We start from the raw sequence: 20,845 nt of genomic DNA on the forward strand, positions 1-20,845 counted from the left end.
TTTTACTACCACTATGAACTTGGTAAAGTTAATTCGCCTTCTGTGTCTCATTTACTTAGTCTTTTAAATGGGCACGAGACCATACATAGATCGTAGATTTAGTGTGAGAATTAAGAGTGTTACTATACAAAAAGTACTCAGACAAGTGTTCAGCACATAGTAAGCACTGTGTAAGAGTTGACAAGGAATAGTGTTTTATTGACAAGGAATAGTGTTTTATTAACACCTCATTCTATGAATATCCCAGTGGAATAGTTTGAAAAATGAACCTCGGAAGAGCTGAATGAAAGACATTTCAGGTGACTTTCTCCAAACATTTCTGGTACCAAAGCCTGGAAATAGAATGTCACTTTTTCAGATGGCTTAGCTGCCAACTTGACATTAGCTCAATTGATAGAATCGAGTGAATAATAATCAACTATCAATATGTTAAAAATAAATTACAATCAGCAGTGTGTTTATCTCATGATGTTAAAAAAACACACTTAGACACTAGTTCAATTGTAAATTGCCTAGATTGTTTAAAAGTTAGCAGCTGGGATTTCAAGATAAAAGAAGAACTTCCTCCAGGGCTTTAAAAATGATAATTTTATTTTTAATCAAGTTTTGAAATTGCAAAATAGTAAGTCAAACACAATGAATTTAATAAAGAAAACATTGATTTTGAACAATAAATTCAATTGCCTAATTTTTTAAGGGAAAGCCCTTTGAAGCTGTTTATGTATAAATTGTTTCTCTTTACAGAATAGATTTTACTCCCACATGGACAGAACTCAACTGCCAATTTTTAGAAGGACTATTTGTTTGTTAGTGGGCTGATGTCTGTACAGAGGCTTTACTTTTTTACTCATTCATTTATGTTCTTTTAAAACACTGTATCACCATGTTTTAGAAAGAAAGGGATCTTATTTTTTCTTATGTTCTTTTATTGAGTTATGATTGATCACAGCCAGTAAATATTAATTATTAGGGCTCTCATTAACTGACAATTCATTTAAATCCCTAAGATAATTATTGTGATGGTTAATTTTATGTGTCTATTTGTCTGGGTCATAGCATGCCCATATTTGATCAAACATTATTTTGGGTATATCTCTGAGAGCAGTTTTAGATGAGATTAACATTTAAATCAGTGGCTTTTGAGCAAAGTAGATTGATATCCATAATGTGAGTGGGCCTCATCCAATCAGTTGAGTCCCTGAATAGAAAAAAAAGACTGGATTCACCCAAGCAAGAATTTCTTTAGTTGATGACTTTGGACTTCATCTGCAACATTGGTTCTTCCTGGCTCTACAGCATGACCTTCAGATTTGAACTGGAACATTTGTTCTCCAGGGTCTCCAGTCTGTGAGCCTTTGGATGGAAACTGCAGTAACAGGTCTCCTGGTTATCCACCTTGCAGATTTTGGACTTGTCACCCTCCATAATCCTGTGAGTCAATTTCTTTATAACAGTAGATATATACAAACACAGATATGGGTATAGATATAGATATAGACACAGACACAGATACAGATATAGATATAGATATAAATATATACACATTCTTTTGGTTCTATTTCTCTGGAGAATCCTGGCAAATACAATTACTATAAAAAAAGAATTACAAATGCTCAAGACTATTCCTCTGAGACCAATAAATATTTCACATGTCCTGCTCCCAGGGACTCGGAATAGAGGGATACAAGTACATTGCCATTTACACACACACGTATACATATATACATATATACCTTTATTTACTCTGATTCATCATAGTACAATCACCAAACTAATTGTTCTGTAAATATTGGTAGGTTTATATCTTTTTTTATAAATGTATTTATTTATTTATTTTATTATTTTTGGCTGTGTTGGGTCTTTGTTGCTGCGTGCGAGCTTCCTCTAGTTGTGGTGAGCAGGGGCTACTCTTCGTTGCAGTGTTCAGGCTTCTCATTGCAGTGGCTTCCCTTGTTGCAGAGCATGGGCTCTAGGTGTGCGGGCTTCAGTAGTTGTGGCACGTGGGCTTAATTGCTCTGCAGCATGTGGGATCTTCCCGGACCAGGGATTGAACCCGTGTCCCCTGCATTGGTGGTGGATTCTTAACCACTGCACCACCAGGGAAGTCTCTGGGAAGTTTATATCTTAATGCAGGACAAAAACATAGTTCTGGATTCAACCATTTATTTCCATCTGAAAAAATGATAGATCATTATGGTACTACATCCAAAATAATGACCAAGGCCTTTTTATTACCTGTGCTATTTATAAATTTGAAAATGTTGCTTTCTGGTATTGTTTTTTGAAAAGACAGCAAAATGTTTTAAACAACTCTGAATAAAATATGATGCATTCAAGCCTTTTTCAACTCTTACACTTGAAATCCTTCAAAATGATCAAAAAGAAGAAACAAAGTAAAACATTCCATTTGTATTTATTGAATAGAGACAGTTTCCTGAGTAAAGTTTTTTTCTTGTAGTCAGTAATTTCAGAGAATTCTTTATAGAAATAAGATGACTAGGGTTGTGGAGCTTTGGCTTAGTTTTTCTGTAGTGTCCTTGTTCTGCACCACAGCTGCCAAGTTGGTAACTATGAACAGACACATACATTAAAGTAGCACTAAAGGAGAGAATAATTTAGAATTATAGATGGATTGTAAATTTCAGGCTTAGAAATATAAGAATATTTTACACAAACATTTACACAAACGTTTCTCAAACAGTCTAAAATAAATTAGTGAAAAAAGAACTGTTTTTACAAATATGTTAAACAGAAGAAGAAACAGAAGTTAAAAGGCTCTTATAGCTTTTTATAGATAGAATAAAAAGCGTACTGTCTTCACAGATCTTGGCAAGTTAAAAATAATAAACCATTGCATAAATTTAAAAATATTGGTATTAGAATATAGGTCACTAAAAACAATTATTAGTATGAAGATATTTAGAGAAATAAGTAGAATACAGGGAGAAAGATAATAGGATAAAAGTCACTACAGAAAAAATAAATGATGAAGCAGTGAGCAGAAATATTAATAAATAAATCCTACATATTATGACCATCTTCTTGGCTCTGGTCTAAGCACCTTACACATATCAACTTGTTTAATTATCACAAAAATATTCTGAAGAAAATTATCTTATTTCCACATTACAGAGGATAAACTCAGTGGATTAACTGAGGCTAAAAGATTAAGTAAATTATCCTGTGGTCACACAGCAACTAAATTATGGAACTGCCAGTGAAACCTAATCAGGCCTTTATAAGAGTGCAGGTACTTAACGCTTATGCTAAACTACATTTCGTGAGGCAACACAGAGATGGCCAAAGAAATTCAACACACACATAGTAGCTGACCCTGAAATAGAAAATAAAGGGAAGAATAACTGAAATTACACTGAATAAAATTATCAAATTAATTACTTATTGAATAGGTATGTTAAATACCAGAAAAATTTCATAAAGAGTGATTTATACTGAGATATATCTTGATAAAGTTACTGATCTTCAATTACAATGCAAACAACTAAAAGTAAGCAGACAAAAAAAGCAAGGCACCTGACAGGTATAATAGCATTCTGAAGTTGGCCTTTTTCATACTAATATTCGTTTCCAGACAACAAAGTAAATATAGGATTGCATGGGGGGGTGGAAATGGAGTATGATGTGAATTTTATGTTTTTTTTAATATACGTAGAATAAAGACATTTTCAATTACACAAGAGCTTCTTCTCTGAGACATAAGTAGATTAAAAAATTACCAAATGACAAAAAAATATATTACCAAATGACAAAATTCAACTAAACAATAACAAAATCACTATTAAATACATATAACTATAAATTAAAAATTTAGAACTAAGTGGAGAACTAATGAACAAAAGACAAATGTTGAAAAATAAATGTGCTTTAGTAATACCTCTGGGACTTTATATTTTGAAATATTAGTTTTTTTATCTTAAAAATGTACATTCTACAAAAATGGTTATATAATTATAATAGCTTAGAATGGAAAATTCTGGTGCATTTATATATAAAACAGGATGCTGATTTGGTGAGGGTGTAGATAGATAGATAGATAGGTGTGTTAAATTACTGGAGAGTTAAAACAAACTGTTGGATTTAATTATTTCTGAAAAGCAGAATTTGAAGATGGAAAATCCTCTAATAAACATTCCTGTATTCTTTGTAATTTTATATAAACAATATTTGTTATTTAAAATATTAATAAGTAGATATGAAATGCTTGACATGCTTTTAAATGTTATTTACAATATTAATAAGTGGATATGAAATGTCAGACAATTTAGGTTCAAATCTGTGGACCTTAGATAATTTACTCAAATTTTCTAAGTCACAGATTTCTCATAGGAAAAGTAATTATAATGAAAGTGTATACCTCAAAGTACAGTACAACATAAAATATTAAGAGATTTGCACAGTGACTAGCACATAACAATTATAAAATTATAGTTAGTTGTTATTGTTAGCATGTTTGTTTATTTTTTACTCATCTTACTCTAATTGTATTTTAATAAATGAATGCTAATTATCAAGGCAAAAATATTAAGGCCATAATGGTGCTAAATCTAGTCTACTATCAGATGCATTTCTGTGTCAGAATTTTCAATTGGCTCCTTGTGGGGTGTTCACCATGATCTCTTTGAAATTATACACTATATCTCAAGGGAAAAGATGGGAGTTGTTCCCTTTCTTGCTCTGAACAGAAACACATTGCACAAGCTGATTTAACACCATTTATTCAATCCTAATTGACACTCAATTTACAATGAACAGTAAGAAATTTAATATTTAGCATTATTCTCCTCTAGTGCAGATCACTTGGCATCACTATCCAACATTTTATATCCTAACTGGATCCCTCTAGTGAATTCATCTGTGATTCTCTCATTGTTTTCAATAGACTTGAATTCTGAAAATAACTCAGTTGATTTCTTAAACCCTGTATCCTTTCACTATGTATTTTGGAAAATACTTAATACTTTTTTTTTCTAAGATGTTTATATTTGTGTACTGAAGAAGTGATTTTTGTGATAGTTATTTAACCCTCTGAAGGAATCTTTATGGAATCTCTTAGTAGTACTTTAAATTAAATGAAACATATTTGACAGAATAAATAAAATTTAATTTCTTACAATTTAGATTTAATTCCTAAATATAAGTTTCTTTCAAAGGTGAAGTAGAGACTGGTATTTTGCAATTCATTGTGCTTAATATACCTCTGGTCTCTTAATTATTTCTGTTTGCTACTAGAAAATTTGCATTATTTATTCTTCTATGGTATAGATGCAAGGCTTTGCAAGGACATTGCTTCTCAATATCTCTTCACTCATATTTTATAGCCAGATGAATAAAAAACAGTTATTAAATATTTTTCATCTTACTAAAATATTTTCAAAGTTATGTTTAAATGGACTGAAGAATATATCGTTGACTCTTGAACAACGTGGGTTTGAATTGCACAGGTCCACTTATACATGGAGTTTTTTCAATAAAGAGATTGGAAAAAAATTTTGGAGACTTTAGACAATTTGAAAAAAAAACTCACAGACAGGCTGCATAACCTAGAAATACTGAAAAAGAAAAAGTTATGTCATGCATGCATAAAATATATGTAGATACTACTCTATTTTTATCATTCACTACCATAAAATATACACAACTCTATTATAAAAAGTTAAAATCTATCAAAATTTATGCTCACACATACTATACATGGCATTATTCTCAGTTAAGAGAAATGTAAACAGTATTAATCATAACTGCATAAAATTAACTCTGTTATATACTCTACTCCTGTAATAATTTCGTAGTCACTTCTTGTTGCTATTTCAGTGAGCTCAAATGTTGCCAGTATCCGCTCAAAATGGACTCTAGTCATCTCCAAGTGAGCAGTTCATCTCTCCAGTAAATTGAGTATCATGGTAAAAATTGATCTCTCGTGGTTCTTGTGTATTTTTCATCATGTATAGTGCAAGTGCCCTAAACATTGAATAACACATTGGGACCCATATAGCGCCACAAGTGATGTGGAAGTGCTCCCAAGAAGCAGAGAAAAGTCATGAAATTGCAAGAAAAAGTTGAATTGCTTGATATGTACCACAGATTGAGGTCTGCAGCTATAGTTGCCCACCACTTGAAGATGAATGAATCCAGGTTATGGATCGTTGTAAAAAAAAGAAATTTGTGAAGCCATCACTGCAGTCATGCCAGCAGATGCAAAAGTCTTGCACTTTTTGTGAAATACTATTTTTATCTCATACTGAAAATGCGGCTTTTATGTGCGTACAGATTGGTATAAGAAAGGCATACCTACAGACTCTAATAAGATTCAAGAAAAATTAGAGTCATTATATAACAACTTAAAGCAAAAGGAAAGTGAAGGATAGAAAGCTGGAGAATTTAATGCCAGCAAAGGATGGTTTGATAATTTGAGAAAGAGGTTTGGCTTGAAAACTGTCAAGGTAACAGGAGAAGCAGTTTCTGCTAACCAAGAGACAACAAACAAATTGCCAGATGCCATTAAGAAAATCATTGAGGAGAAAGTATATCTGCTTGAAGAGTGCAGACAAAAGTACCCTATTCTGGAAAATAAAATGACATAAAAAGACATTTTAAGGAAGATAAGCGAGCACCAGGATTTTGGGCCGGAAGACATAAACTACATCTACTGTTTTGTGCAAATGCAGTCCGGTTTGTGATCAAGACTGCCCTTTTCTGGGGACTTCCCTGGTGGTCCTGTGGTTAGGAATCTGCCTTCCAATGTAGGGGATGTGGGTTCGATTCCTGGTGGGGGAACTAATATCCTGCATGCCACGTTGTGCGGCCAAAAAAAGAAAGAGTGCCCTTTCTCTATATAGCTGCTAGCCCTAAGACCTTGAAGGAGAAAATAAACACCAACTGCCGATATTTTGGTTGTACAAAAAGAAGGCTTGGACGACGAAAACACTTTCTGGATTGGTTCTATCGATGCTTTTTCCCTAAAGTCAGGAAGTACCTTGCCAGGAAGGGACCACATTTTAAACTTCTTATGACATGAGACAATGCTCTGTCCAGTGAGAATCCCATGAGTTCAACCCTGAAGGTGATGAAGTGGTTTACTTGCCTCCAAGCTCAACGTCTCTAATTCAGCCTCTAGGTCAGGAGGTCATAAGGACCTTTAAGTTTCAATACACAGCGTTCTTTAGGGAAAGGACTGTCAGTGCTGTGGAGGAGAACCCTGTTAGAGAATCATGAAAGGCTGAAAGAATTACACCATTGAAAACGCCATCATTGTTATAATAAAAGCTGTGAAATCCATCAAGCTTGAACTATAAATTCGTCCTGGAGAAAACTATGTCCAGATGTTGTACTTGACTTCACTAGATTTATGACAGAGCCAGTCAAGGAAATAATGAAAGAGTTTATGGATATGGCAAAAAGGGGTGGGGTGAGGAGTTTCAAGATATGGATATTGGAGAAAGTTAAAAGCTAATAGACACCACACCAGAGGAATTAACAAAAGCCAACTTGATGGGATGAGTGCTTCTGAACAAGTGCCAGATGATGAGAAAGACATAGAAGAAGCAGTTCCAGAAAACAAATTGATATTAGATGATTTGTCAGGTTTCCAATTATTCAAGACTACTTTTGACTTCTTTTACAAGGACCCTTCTATAAAATGTACACTGAGACTAAAGCAAACTGTGGAAGAAGGATGGTTTCATATAGAAACATTTGCAGAGAAATTAAAAAGCTACAAAGCCAGACAGAATTATGATATATTTCTATAAATTTATACTGAGTGTGCCTGCTGTCCTGCCTCTCCTTCCCCCTCCTCCACCTCTGCGACCCCTTAGACAGCAACACCAACTCTTCCTCTTCCTCCTCCTTAGCCTATTAAACATGAAGACAACAAGCATGAAGACCGTTATGATGATCCGCTTTTACTTAAGGAATAGTAAATAATCATCATGCCTTATGGTTTATAAACATATCGGTTGTGTATATGTGTGAGTGTCTTCATGTGAAAATTTAATAACTGTACAGAAAGAACTGTATGGGATGTTTTTGTGTCTTCCTCATCATAGGCTAAGTATTCATCTTGTGGAACACTGAGTACAAAACTTTTACTGAAGTGAATAGCCTATCCTTACATAAGCATAAGGTGATTAATATTAAGTATAAAATTAGTATTGTGTTAGTCTTCTTACTGTTTTATAACTGTGCTTTCAAAGACTTACCTTACATACAGTATGCCTCTGTTTCTCTCTTGTAATTGGAGAAACTGCATATCAGCCTATCATCACAGGTAAGTGTTTTTTTTAATATAACAATGTTTCCAATATGGTATTATGAATATGACTGTAATACTGTCTGCCAGTAAATTCTTATAATAATTCATTCATTAGTGTATAGGTTAGTGAAGCAATCATATTGATTACATTAGGATACCATAAAGCAATCATATCGCTGCTTCTTTGTTACCAGTGCATGAATTGTAAATACTTGTAAATTAATATGAATTTCTTTTTCACATTATCTTTTCATTTTTGATTTGTAGTGTTAATAATACATATAAAATCTACAGTGTTTTGTATCATATAATGTAGTATTGATATAGATACTGACAGACAGCTGATTCCTCTTGTAAACAGATGACACACTATTGATAAGAATGGTACAGTACTATACATGTATTTTCTATTCCTTATGATTTTTAATAACTTTTTTTCTAGCATACCTTATTATAAGAATACAGTATGTGATATATATAACATACAAAATATGTGCTAACTAACTGCTTTTGCTATCTGTAAGACTTCTGGTCAACAGGCATATATGCAGGAATGTGCACATACCCAGGAAATGGGAACTATTTGAAGAGAACATGGCTGAGAATTCTTTTAGTATTGTTAAACATATCTTCTTATTCAAAAAGCATAATGAATCCAATTCAGAATAATCAAAATTAAGCCCACAACCAGACACATTGTGGTAAAACTGCAGAATATAAACAACAAAGAAAAAATCCTAAAAGCAACCAGGAGAAAGTAAGAGAGCCAAGTACACAAGAGTAATCAAAATAACAAATGTCAACAGCAACAATAAAATCAGGAAGTTGTAGAATAATACTTTCAAAATTATAAGATGGAATTAATGTCAGTTGAGAATTGTATAACAAAATATGGATTTTTAAAGCATATTGAGATATTTTCAGATGTAAAGAAAGGAGAGAGAGAGACATACTGAGATTTCAAGTATCAGTTCCCAGTTAAAAGATTCCCTAAAACATACACTTTAAGAAGAAAATTGAACCCAGATGGAAAAAGATACAGTAGCCAAAAAAAAAAAAAAAAAAGAACCTGATAAATCTGTGGGTAAAGATAAACAATATTTAATGAATAGCTATAACTAAAATTACTAATTTACTAATTTATGAAGTAAATATTTTAGGTGATTCTAAAATCTGGACAATATTATCTATAAAATGGGAAGGAGTGGTCAGAGTTAAATAATAATATTTCTTATGTTATACAGAAGGATAGTCATATTGATAAATTTTAATGTTAAGGAAAAAAGTTGACAAAATTTACAGTGAGAAAGTTGAGAAAACTTAAATTGGAACTGATTCTATTTTAAGAACAATGCAATTAAAATAAACTATAATTTCACAAAATGGGAAAGGAAAAAAAAGCATGTCACTGAACCAAACTGATTGTAATCTAGCAGAAACCTTTGGGGCCTTCCTGGGACAGACCTTCCATATCCTCCATCTACCTCTTGTTTGTAGAAAAGCTTTAGTCTCCCAGGCCTGCCCTGAGTCACAAAAGGCTGGCTCAAATATTGATGATTGAAAAAATGTGAACATGTAGTAACAAAAAATAGCAGTTAGGCCAGGAGAACTGATAACAATTTAAACAGGAAATCAGCCATATAGCAGTCACAGATTCTCTAGTTCCTCCCTGAAGGACATAGATAACAATGTCTGATGCACATCCCTGAGTTGTTTTACAGATATTAAAACCTCCACCAGATAGAAGTTAACTACATGATGACCATGAGCATGTAGCTCCCAGACCTGGGGTAGCCTGAGGATCCAGAGTGTTAACCCCTGTGACACCACCCTGTTACCTCAGCATCAGCCAATCAGAATTGTGCACAACTTGGTCATGTACCCTACAACTTCCCTCCCTCACCTTGCCTTTAAAAACTCTTCCCTAAAACACATCAGGGAATTTAGGACTTTTAAGCATTAGCTGCCCAGACTCCTTGCTTGGCACCTGCAATAAAAGCTCAACTTTCCTTCACCACAACCCAGTATCAGTAGATTGGCTTTACTACTCACAGGTGAGTGGACCCAAGTTTGATTCAGTAACAAGCATATAAAATCAGGTCTACATTAAAATATCAAAGTTAATTGATAGAGGTAAATCTAAATATATAAGTAATAATATAAATATATTAGTTTTCCAATTAAAAGGCAAAGATTGTCAATCAAATTTAAAAAGACAATGAACTGTATGGTGTTCCAAAGAAACATGTAACATATAGATTCCTATAGATTGGAGTTTAAAGAAGGAACAAACAGAAAACTAAACAAAAGAAAACAATTTGTCTCATTTATATTTTGTTATATTATAACAATATGATGAAAGAATTTATTCAAAAAAACATTATGAGAAATAATGTGTCATCTCGTGTTCTGATGGTAAATGTACAATTAATTAAGAAGATATAGAAATTCTAAATATGTTTGTTCTAATATCAATGTAAAAATTTTTGACAGAGTTATGAGGAAAATTGACAAGTCTATATCATCAGAGGTATTAAAACACCTACTTTTTTTTTTTTTTTTTTTGCGGTACACGGGGCTCTCACTGTTGTGGCCTCTCCCATTGCGGAGCGCAGGCTCTGGACGTGCAGGCTCAGTGGCCGTGGCTCATGGGCCCAGCTGCTCCACGACATGTGGGATTTTCCCGGACCGGGGCACGAACCCATGTCCCCTGCATCAGCAGGTGGACTCTCAACCACTGCGCCACCAGGGAAGCCCAAAACACCTACTTTTTATTGATAAGAATTGAGCATGCACAAAAAATAGATCTTACCCATTCATCCCAAGCTTTTTAAATTATCAAAAATGAATTATGTATTAGTCAATAACTCATTTTTAACAAATTCCAATGAGTCAATATTGATTGTATTATTTATGTAATCATAGTTTAATTAGGTTAAAATCAAATACAAAAAAAGTATTACATTAATAGAACTACCATATGACCCAGCAATCCCACTACTGGGCATATACCCTGAGAAAACCATAATTCAAAAAGAGACATGTACCAAAATGTTCATAGCAGCCCTATTTACAATAGCCCGGAGATGGAAACAACCTAAGTGTCCATCATCGGATGAATGGGTAAAGAAGATGTGGCACATATATACAATGGAATATTACTCAGCCATAAAAAGAAACGAAATTGAGCTATCTGTAATGAGGTGGATGGACATAGAGTCTGTCATACAGAGTGAAGTAAGTCAGAAAGAGAAAGACAAATACCGTATGCTGACACATATATATGGAATTTAAGAAAAAAAAATGTCATGAAGAACATAGGGGTAAGACAGGAATAAAGACACAGACCTACTAGAGAATGGACTTGAGGATATGGGGAGGGGGAAGGGTAAGCTGTGACAAAGTGAAAGAGTGGCATGGACATATATACACTACCAAACGTAAGGTAGATAGCTAGTGGGAAGCAGCCGCATAGCACAGGGAGATCAGCTCGGTGCTTTGTGACCGCCTGGAGGGGTGGGATAGGGAGGGTGGGAGGGAGACACTAAAGGGAGGGGATATGGGAACATATGTATATGTATAACTGATTAAATTTGTTATAAAGCAAAAAAAAAAAAAGATAAAAAAAAGCTGGACCATAATATTTCCAAATTAAAAACGTAATTCTAAACAACATAAAGTTAAAACAGAATCATAACAAAGTGAGATCTGCAGTATTGCAGAATAAGAAATAATTAAAATGCAATCTACCAAACTTGAAACTTGCACTTTAAGTAGTGTATTGATTGGAATGTGTAGCCTTAAATATCCATGTTTGGCAACAAGAAAAGCTTAACATTAATGAACTAAGAATCTAAGTTAGAGTGTGAGTAGGCAGACACAGTAACAATAAAGATGAGAAAACACATTTCAAAAAGAAAAATAAGAAGTATTGGCAAAACAATGTCATTTGAAAAGTCTAATGAAATAGCAAACTTCTGATGGATTACTTTAAAAAAAGACAGGGAAATTAATATTTGAATGTGGCAATAATTAGAGAAATATTGAAGGTGAAAAAATCTGAATGCTTGACCAGTTTCATTCCATTAAATTAAAAATCTTAGACAACTTGTAAAATTACCTGTATAAAACATAACTCACCAAAAGTTACAGCAGAAGTAGAAATCCTTACTAGATTATAAGTCAAAAAAAAAAAGGCAAACAGAAAAAGAAACAAAGAAAAATAGCTATAGATACTTATAGGAGCAATTTCAAAGATACATTGGAGTGTCCACTGAAGTCAAAGTGAAATCATTGAGTAAAGAACAGCCATTCCTGCCATCTAATTTTGCTAGAACAGCCATTCCTGCCATCTAATTTTGCTATGTCAGTATTGGATCAATAACAAGATAAAAATATAAGAAAAAAGTTGCCAGCTAATCTCACTTATGAATGTAGACACAAAAATTCTAAACAAAATATTTATTTACAAACTAAACCCATGTACAACACACACAGTTCTATTTGATTGTCCAGTTATTAAAATACAAAAAGACGGCTTCTCTGGTGGCACAGTGGTTAAGAGTCTGCCTGCCGATGCAGCAGACACGGGTTCGTACCCCAGTCTGGGAAGATCCCACATGCCGCGGAGCGGCTAGGCCCGTGAGCTGTGGCCGCTGATCCTGTGCGTCCAGAGCCTGTGCTCCACGACAGGAGAGGCCACAACAGTGAGAGGCCCGCGTACTGAAAAAAAAAAAAAAAAAAAAATTCTTATAAAGCTAGACATAAATGGGAAATTTTATCTTGGTTAAATGTATGCATAAGAAGTTACAAACATTTCTGAATAACATCACAGAATATCTAAATGGAGGAATATACTATATTCAAGGTTTGAAAAACCCAATATAATTAATGTGTCAATTTCTTTCAAAGTGTTCTGCAGATTCAATACAAGCCCACTAAATATACCAGTAGTTTTTTTGTTTTTGTTTTTTCCTAGAAATGAGTAAGATGATTTTAAAAATAATTTGAATAGGCAAAGAACCAAAAATAGCCAAAACAATCCTGGAAAGGAAAAACAAAATTGGAGTCTTACCCTAAATTCAAGAATTACCATAAGGATAGAGTTATCAAGACATCATTGTATTAGCAAAAGTATAGACAAATATATCAATATAACAATATCAGAAGTACAGAACTATGCCACATATAAACAATAATTTTTAAAGTTGCTGGAAAGAAAAAAAGAAAAAACAACTATCCAACAAATCATGATTAAAAAACTGGATATCTTTATGAGGGGAAAATATTCAACTTTGATCTCATGCTAACAACACGGACTAATCTCAAAAATATTATGCTGAATGGAAGTAGCCAAATAAAAAAAGGACCTATTGTATGATACCATCTAAATGATATTCTAGAATAGTCAAACTAACTTAGGTAGAAATTAGAGCCAGCCGTTGCTTCTGGTAAGGGATTGACTGGAAATTGGAATATTACTGGGTGATAATTTGTTCAGTGTCTTCATAGGATTATGAGTTATATGAGTATATGCATTTGTCAAAATTGTTTAAATAAGATGCTTACAATCTGAATATTTTACTGTATATTGAGTATATACTGTATAAAGTATACATACATCAATAACAAAATTTCAGGAACAACATTAAATGGGTCTCATTGACAAAAAGTGGAATATATTGAGCAAGAAGAATAATAAACTCAATTGTTTGAATTATTGCATATAAAATCTATGCATTTATAATTAAAATTATTCAGATAAGGTTATTGCTGCTCCAAGAAAATTTACATTACCTTTATATCACTGATCACAATTACAGGTTAGGTAGATATCTACTTCTTACTCTGAAAATTGTCAGTAGAAGAAATAGTCATGCATTTTATCCTGTCCTTCCTATAGAAATTGTATTTCAGAGTAACCAAATATTATTAGACCACAATCATTTTGCAACTCCTACTGAAACCTGAACTTAACGACCATTCTTAGCATGGCTAAGACTGAAAGACTTAGACATTATGTGCTTCCTAAGGTGATGAAATATGAAGTAACTATCATCACTCCTATAAGATTCTTGTCCAAAGAAATAGAACCTAGGTATAAGAACTAACTTCCAGTTTACAGGAAACATAAGTTATAGAGGGACAAGTTACATGACACCATGTAATGAGGAGACAATTCTAGAATTGAGAACAACTGCACTCCTGGTTGTTTCAGCATAACAATAACCAAAAAGTTAAAAAGAAGGGAGTATGTGGAGTTTGTTTGGATCTTTTTTTTTTTTTTTTTTTTTTTTTTTTTTTTTTTTTGCTGTACGCGGGCCTCTCACTGCTGTGGCCTCTCCCGTTGCGGAGCACAGGCTCCGGACACACAGGCTCCGCGGCCATGGCTCGCGGGCCCAGCCGCTCCGCGGCATGTGGGATCTTCCGGGATCGGGGCACGAACCCGTGTCCCCTGCATCGGCAGGCGGACTCTCAACCACTGCGCCACCAGGGAAGCCCTGTTTGGATCTTAATTGCAAGAAACCATCTTTAAAAAAATGTTTTTGACACAATTGGGGAAATTTGAACATGACATGAGATCTCAACAATACCAGTAATAATTGTTAATCTTGTTAAGGGTGATACGGCATTTTTTAAACAAATATTTAAATGTTTACATTGAAAAAATATACAATATAAATAAAATGTATAAAAGTAATAAATTTTAGTACTGTTGCTGTATGGAACACGTATACAAAATTGAATTCCCTTATTATATATATACAAGAAATAAATACAGAATAATAATATCATATGCCATAGCACCAATACATTTAACAAAAATGTACATGAATTATGGGAAAATAAATTTTAATAAAAATATTTAAAAAGATCCAAATAAGTTGAGAATTATGACTTGTTTATAAAATGAAACTCAATTTTTAAAAAGTCTATTCCCCCCAAGTTTATCTATATAAATTAATCTAATTAAAATTCCATAAGATTTTTAAAAATTTCCAACTGATTCTAAATTCTAAATTAAATTAATTGAGATATGACAAAAACAACCAAGAAAATCAGGATAATTTTGAGGAAAAACAAGTTTGGGAGAAGTTCTCTGTCAGAAATCAGTTATTTTAGAGATTTAGAGATGAATGCATTGTTATTTTTGCAGGGTTTTAGATGGATCCATCAATGGAATAATGAGGACAGTCTAGGAATGCAGCAAGGCATTTTGAAGATTTTATTTATTACACAGGGGCCTTGTATATTTAGATTAATTGTGGAAAAGTATAGTTTTTAAATGTTGTAAGACAAATATATGTACTTTAGAAAGCAATCAATCTCTACCCTGCTTCATATGGAAAAACTAAGTTCAGGTTATTAGAAGACATTTATTAGTAACACATGCTATAAAATTTTTATAACAAAACTTAGAGACAATGTAGGACCTTATAGGTCATGGCTAATATTCTGGATTTTATTTTAAATAAATCAGGAAGCCACTTTTTACATAGGAAAGATATAATATGAGTTATGTTTTAAAAGCTTTACTTTTGCTGCTCTCAGGAGAATTGGGTATACGGGAGAAAAAGAAAGAAAAATGGAGTTAGGAGAGTTAATAATCCAAGTGAACAGTGATTGTTTGCATTAGATTATAGTAGTGGAATGGTCACATCTATGTTATTTCTAAAAGCCAACATATAGTACTTGCTATATTTAAATGTGATTACATTGAGCTTTTATAATATTATTATAAATTAGATATATAAAATAAAATGCATCTTAAAAGGCAGGACTATTTAAGTTAATTTAGTAATATAAATTAGATATTTATTTGGTATAATATCTTTTCTTTCTAAAGCTAAATACAAACCTTTCAATGTCATATTTGGATTATTTTGTGATAACATTTTTACCATACAAGTATTTTCATCAAGGATTTGTAACATTAGACCAGATTTTCTACAATATATGTGCATAAGAACCACTAAGATCCCTAAGAAAAAGATCCCATAATATATTGGGCCACTGAACTATGCTCCCACTTCTCCACTCAAGCCTCTTTTGTTCTCTAAGTGAGATTTATCATTGTTGTTGCTGTTGTTATTATTTTGTCACAGTCCATAAATCTGAGGGTAGTAGTGACATGAAGCCACAACATATTGTCCAGATTAAGAATCTATCAAGGGCTTCCCTGGTGGCACAGTGGTTGAGAGTCCGCTTGCCGAGGCAGGGGACACGAGTTCGTGCCCCGATCTGGGAAGATCCCACATGCCGCGGAGTGGCTGTGTCCGTGAGCCGTGGCCGCTGGGCCTGCGTGTCCGGAGCCTGTGCTCTGCAATGGGAGAGACCACAACAGTGAGAGGCCCACGTACCGCAAAAAAAAAAAAAAAAAAAAAGAATCTATCAAGATTCTTACTCTGAATAGCTTTATTTTCTGACATTTATGGGAACAGTTTGTGAAACTGGAAACTTCAGCCAAATTATCTCTTTTCTGATATAGAAATAATTAAAATACTCTTGTATTAGCTTTTCTAGTCACCCAGATAAAATGTTTGAAATATTTTACCACATCGCCTGTCCCCCAGCTTTTGGGGATTCTTTTGCAATTATTCATTAATTTTCACAGATGTTCACACATACAAGGGATAAGCCTCTAGTATTTGCCAGGACCTGTGATAAGGCATGTGTGATTGGCAATAACTGAGATATACAGGACTCATACCCTCTCTGAGCACAGCTATACTTCTTAGCTTTTACTTTCCCATAAAAACTTGCTCCCAGGTTAACATTTAATAGTAGACTCTTACCACTTGGTGTATAGTTATAATGGCATTTCAGTTTTCTCAGACTCATTTGCACTGAACTTCATTTTTAATGGTAAAATTGAAAGCTTTTAGTCCACAACGTGTATAGTACAATGAAAAATGTTAGTTTAGCTTTTGGTTTTGTTTTTAGATGAGCATCTATATGCAAATCTAGCCCATTAGGGTTGTTTGTTTGTTTGTTTGTTTTCAGGTGTCCCTGAGATATTAGCTTAAATTCCTAGGACCTGGAAACTTTAAAATGTAGATTCAATAGGGTTCTCACTTTTCACACATAATAGTATATAATATGGCTGAACTCATAGATATGTAAGGTTCTTTTTAACTCCAAAATCCTAACATTTTGTCAATAATAAAACATTCAGGTTATCTGTTTCTTGTAACAAACCAAATTTAAAAATAAATGCAGTGAGCTAGTGAGAAAATATAACAATATATGAGTGAGTCATTAAAAGGAAGAATATGGTGGCTGAGCAAGTTCTCTTCCTTTTTTAAAAAAGACTTTATTTTTATAGCAGTTTTAGGTTCACAACAAAATTAAGAGGAAGGTAGAGGTATCCCCTGCCCCCAAACATGTATAGGCTCCCCCATGATCAACAACCCCCCACAAAGTGGTACATTTGTTATAATTGATGAATGTACATTGACATATCATAATAGCCCAAAATCCATAGCTTAAAACTGAGAATACTCCTGTATTGTATATTCTATGGGTTTGAACAAATGTATACTGACATGTATCTATCATTATAATATCATACAGAGAATTTTCACTGCCCTAAAAATCCTCTCTGCTCCACCTATTCCTACCCTTCTTCACCATTCTGTGGCAATCATTTATCTTTTCACTGTCTCCATAGGTTTACTTTTTCCACAATGTCATATAGTTAGAACTACATAGTATATAGGTTTATCAAATTGCTTTCTTTTATTTAGTAATACACATTTAAGATTCCCTCATGTTTTTTCATGGCTTGATAGCTCATTTCTTTTTAGGGCAGAAAACTATTCCATTGTCTAGGTGTACCACTGTTTCTTTATCCATTCACTACTGAAGGACATCTTGGTTGCTTCCAAGTTTTGGCAAAAATAAATAAAGCTCTCATAAACTTCATGTGTGGCTTTTGTGTAGACATAAGTTTTTAACTCCTTTGGGTAAATACCAAGGAACATGATTGCTGGATCATAGGGTAAGAGTATGTTCAGTTTGGTAAAAATGCAAAATTGTCTTCCAAAGTAGCTGTACCATTGTGCATTACCACAAGCAATGAATGAGATCTCCTCTTGCTCCACATCCTCACCACCATTTGGTGTTGTCACTGTTCTTGATTTTGGCCATTCTAATAGGTGTGTAGTGATATTCCATTGCTGTTGTTTTTCTGCCAGTTTTATTGAGATATAATTGACATGAAGCATGGTATAAGTTTAAGGTGTACAATAATGACTTGACTTACATACATCATGGAATGATTACCATAGTGGGTTTAGTGAATATCTATCATCTCATATAGATACACCATTAAAGAAAGAGCAAAAAAATGTTTTTTTCATTTTGATGAGAACTCCTAGGATTTATCTGGTAGCACTTTCATATATGATGTACAGCAGTGCTAATTATCTTTGTCATGTAGTGCATTACTTCCCCAGTATTTATTTATCTTATAAATGGGAGTTTGTACCTTTTGACTTCCTTCACCTAAGTCCCCCTCCCCTCACCCCTGCCTCTGGTAGCCACAAATCTATCTCTTTTTCTATGAGTATGTTTGCTTGTTTTTGAGTATGATTAATCTACAGCACTATGTTCATTCCTGGTGAAAAACATAGTGATTTGATATTTCTGTATATTTCAAAATCATCACCATGATGAGTCTAGTTGTTATCTGTCAGAATACAAAGATATTATACAAGTATTAGCTATCTTTTCTTCTAGAAGTTTTATGGTTTAAGGTCTTACATTTAAGCATTTAATTCATTTTGTTTATTTTTGTACATGCTGTGAGAAAATGGTCCAATTTGATTCTTTCCATGTAGCTGTCCAGTTTTCTCAACATCATTTATTGAAGAGGCTGTCTTTTCCCCATTGTATATTCTTTCCTCCTTTGCCATAGTTTAATTTCCCATATAAGTTAGGTACATTTCTGGGCTCTCTATTCTATTGCATTGATCTATATGTCTGTTTTTCTGCCAGTACCAAACCATTTTGATTAGTGTAGCTTTGTAGTATACTTTGATGTCAGGGAGAGTGATACCTCGTGTTTTGTTCTTCTTTCTCAAAATTGTTTTGGCTCTTCAGGGTGTATTGTGTTTCTAGTCAAACTTTGGAATTATTTGTTCTAGTTCTGTGAAAAATAGCATTCGAATTTTGATAGGGATTGCATTGAATCTGTAGATTGCCTTGGGAGTATGGTCATTTTAACAATATTAATTCTTCTAGTATGTTATATTTTTCCATTTGTTTCTGTCATCTTAAATTTCTTTCAGCCATGTCTTATAGTACAGGTCTTTTACCTCTTTAGTTAGAATTAATCTTAGGTATTTTATTCTTTTTGATGCAATTGTAAGTGGGATTGTTTTCTTAATTTCTCTTTTTGATAGTTCATTGTTAGTGTATAGAAATGCAACAGGTTTCTGTATATTAATTTTTCATACTGCAAATTTACCAAATCAATTGATGAATTAATGGTTTTTTGGTGGAGTGTTTAGGATTTTCTATGTATAGTATCATGTTGTCTGCAAACAGTAACAGAAACTGTTCTTCTTTTCCAATGTTAATTCTTTATTTTTTTCTTACTGCTGTGGCTTGGACTTCTAATACTACTATGAATAAAAGTGGTGAGAGTGGGCCTTCTTGTCTTCCTCCTGATCTCAGAGGAAATGCTTTTAGCTTTTCACTGTTGAGTATGATGTTAGCTATGGGCATGTCATATATGGCCTTTATTATGTTGAGGTATGTTTGCTCTATACAAACTTGTTGAGAGTTTTTATCATAAATGGATATTGAACTTTGTCAAAAGATTTTTCTGCATCTATTGACATGATAATATGATTTTTATTCTTCAGTTTGTTAGCACTGTGAATCACATTGATTGATTTGCAGATATTGAACCATCCTTGCATCCCTGGGATAAATCCCATTTAATCATAGTGTACAGTTCTTTAAATGTATTTTTGAATTTGGTTTGCTAGTTTTGTTGAGGATTTTGCATCTGTGTCAATCGGTGATACTGGACTATTTTTTTGTTTGTTTGTTTGTTTTTTGGTAGCTTCACCTTGTTTTGTTAACAGGGTGATGTTGGCCCTGTAGAATGAGTTCAGAAGTGTTCCTTCCTCTGCAATTTCTTGGAATACTTTCAGAATGGTAGATGTTAACTCTCCTCTAAATGTTTGGAGAATTTACCAGTGAAGCCTGGACTTTTGTTTTATGGGCTTTTTTTTTTTTTTAATTACCAGTTCTGTTTCATTACTGGTATGTTTATAATATCTATTTCTTCTTGATTCATTCTTGAGAGATTGTACATTTCTAGGAATTTGTCCATTTCTTCTAGATTGTCCATGTTATTGGCTTATAATTTTCTGTAGTAATCTCTTATGAGCCTTTGTATTTCTGTGGTGTTAGTTGTAATTTCTCTGTTTTTCATTTCTGATTTTATTGATTTGGGCCCTCTCTCTTTTCTTCTTGATGAGTCTGGCTAAAGGTTTATCAATTTTGCATCAGCTCTTAGTTTCATTGATCTTTTCTTTTTTTTTTTTTTTTAGTTTCTAT

This window comes from Mesoplodon mirus (genome assembly GCF_964341445.2).
Source record: "Mesoplodon mirus genome assembly, chromosome: 6".
NCBI classification, from domain to species: Eukaryota; Metazoa; Chordata; class Mammalia; order Artiodactyla; family Ziphiidae; genus Mesoplodon; species Mesoplodon mirus.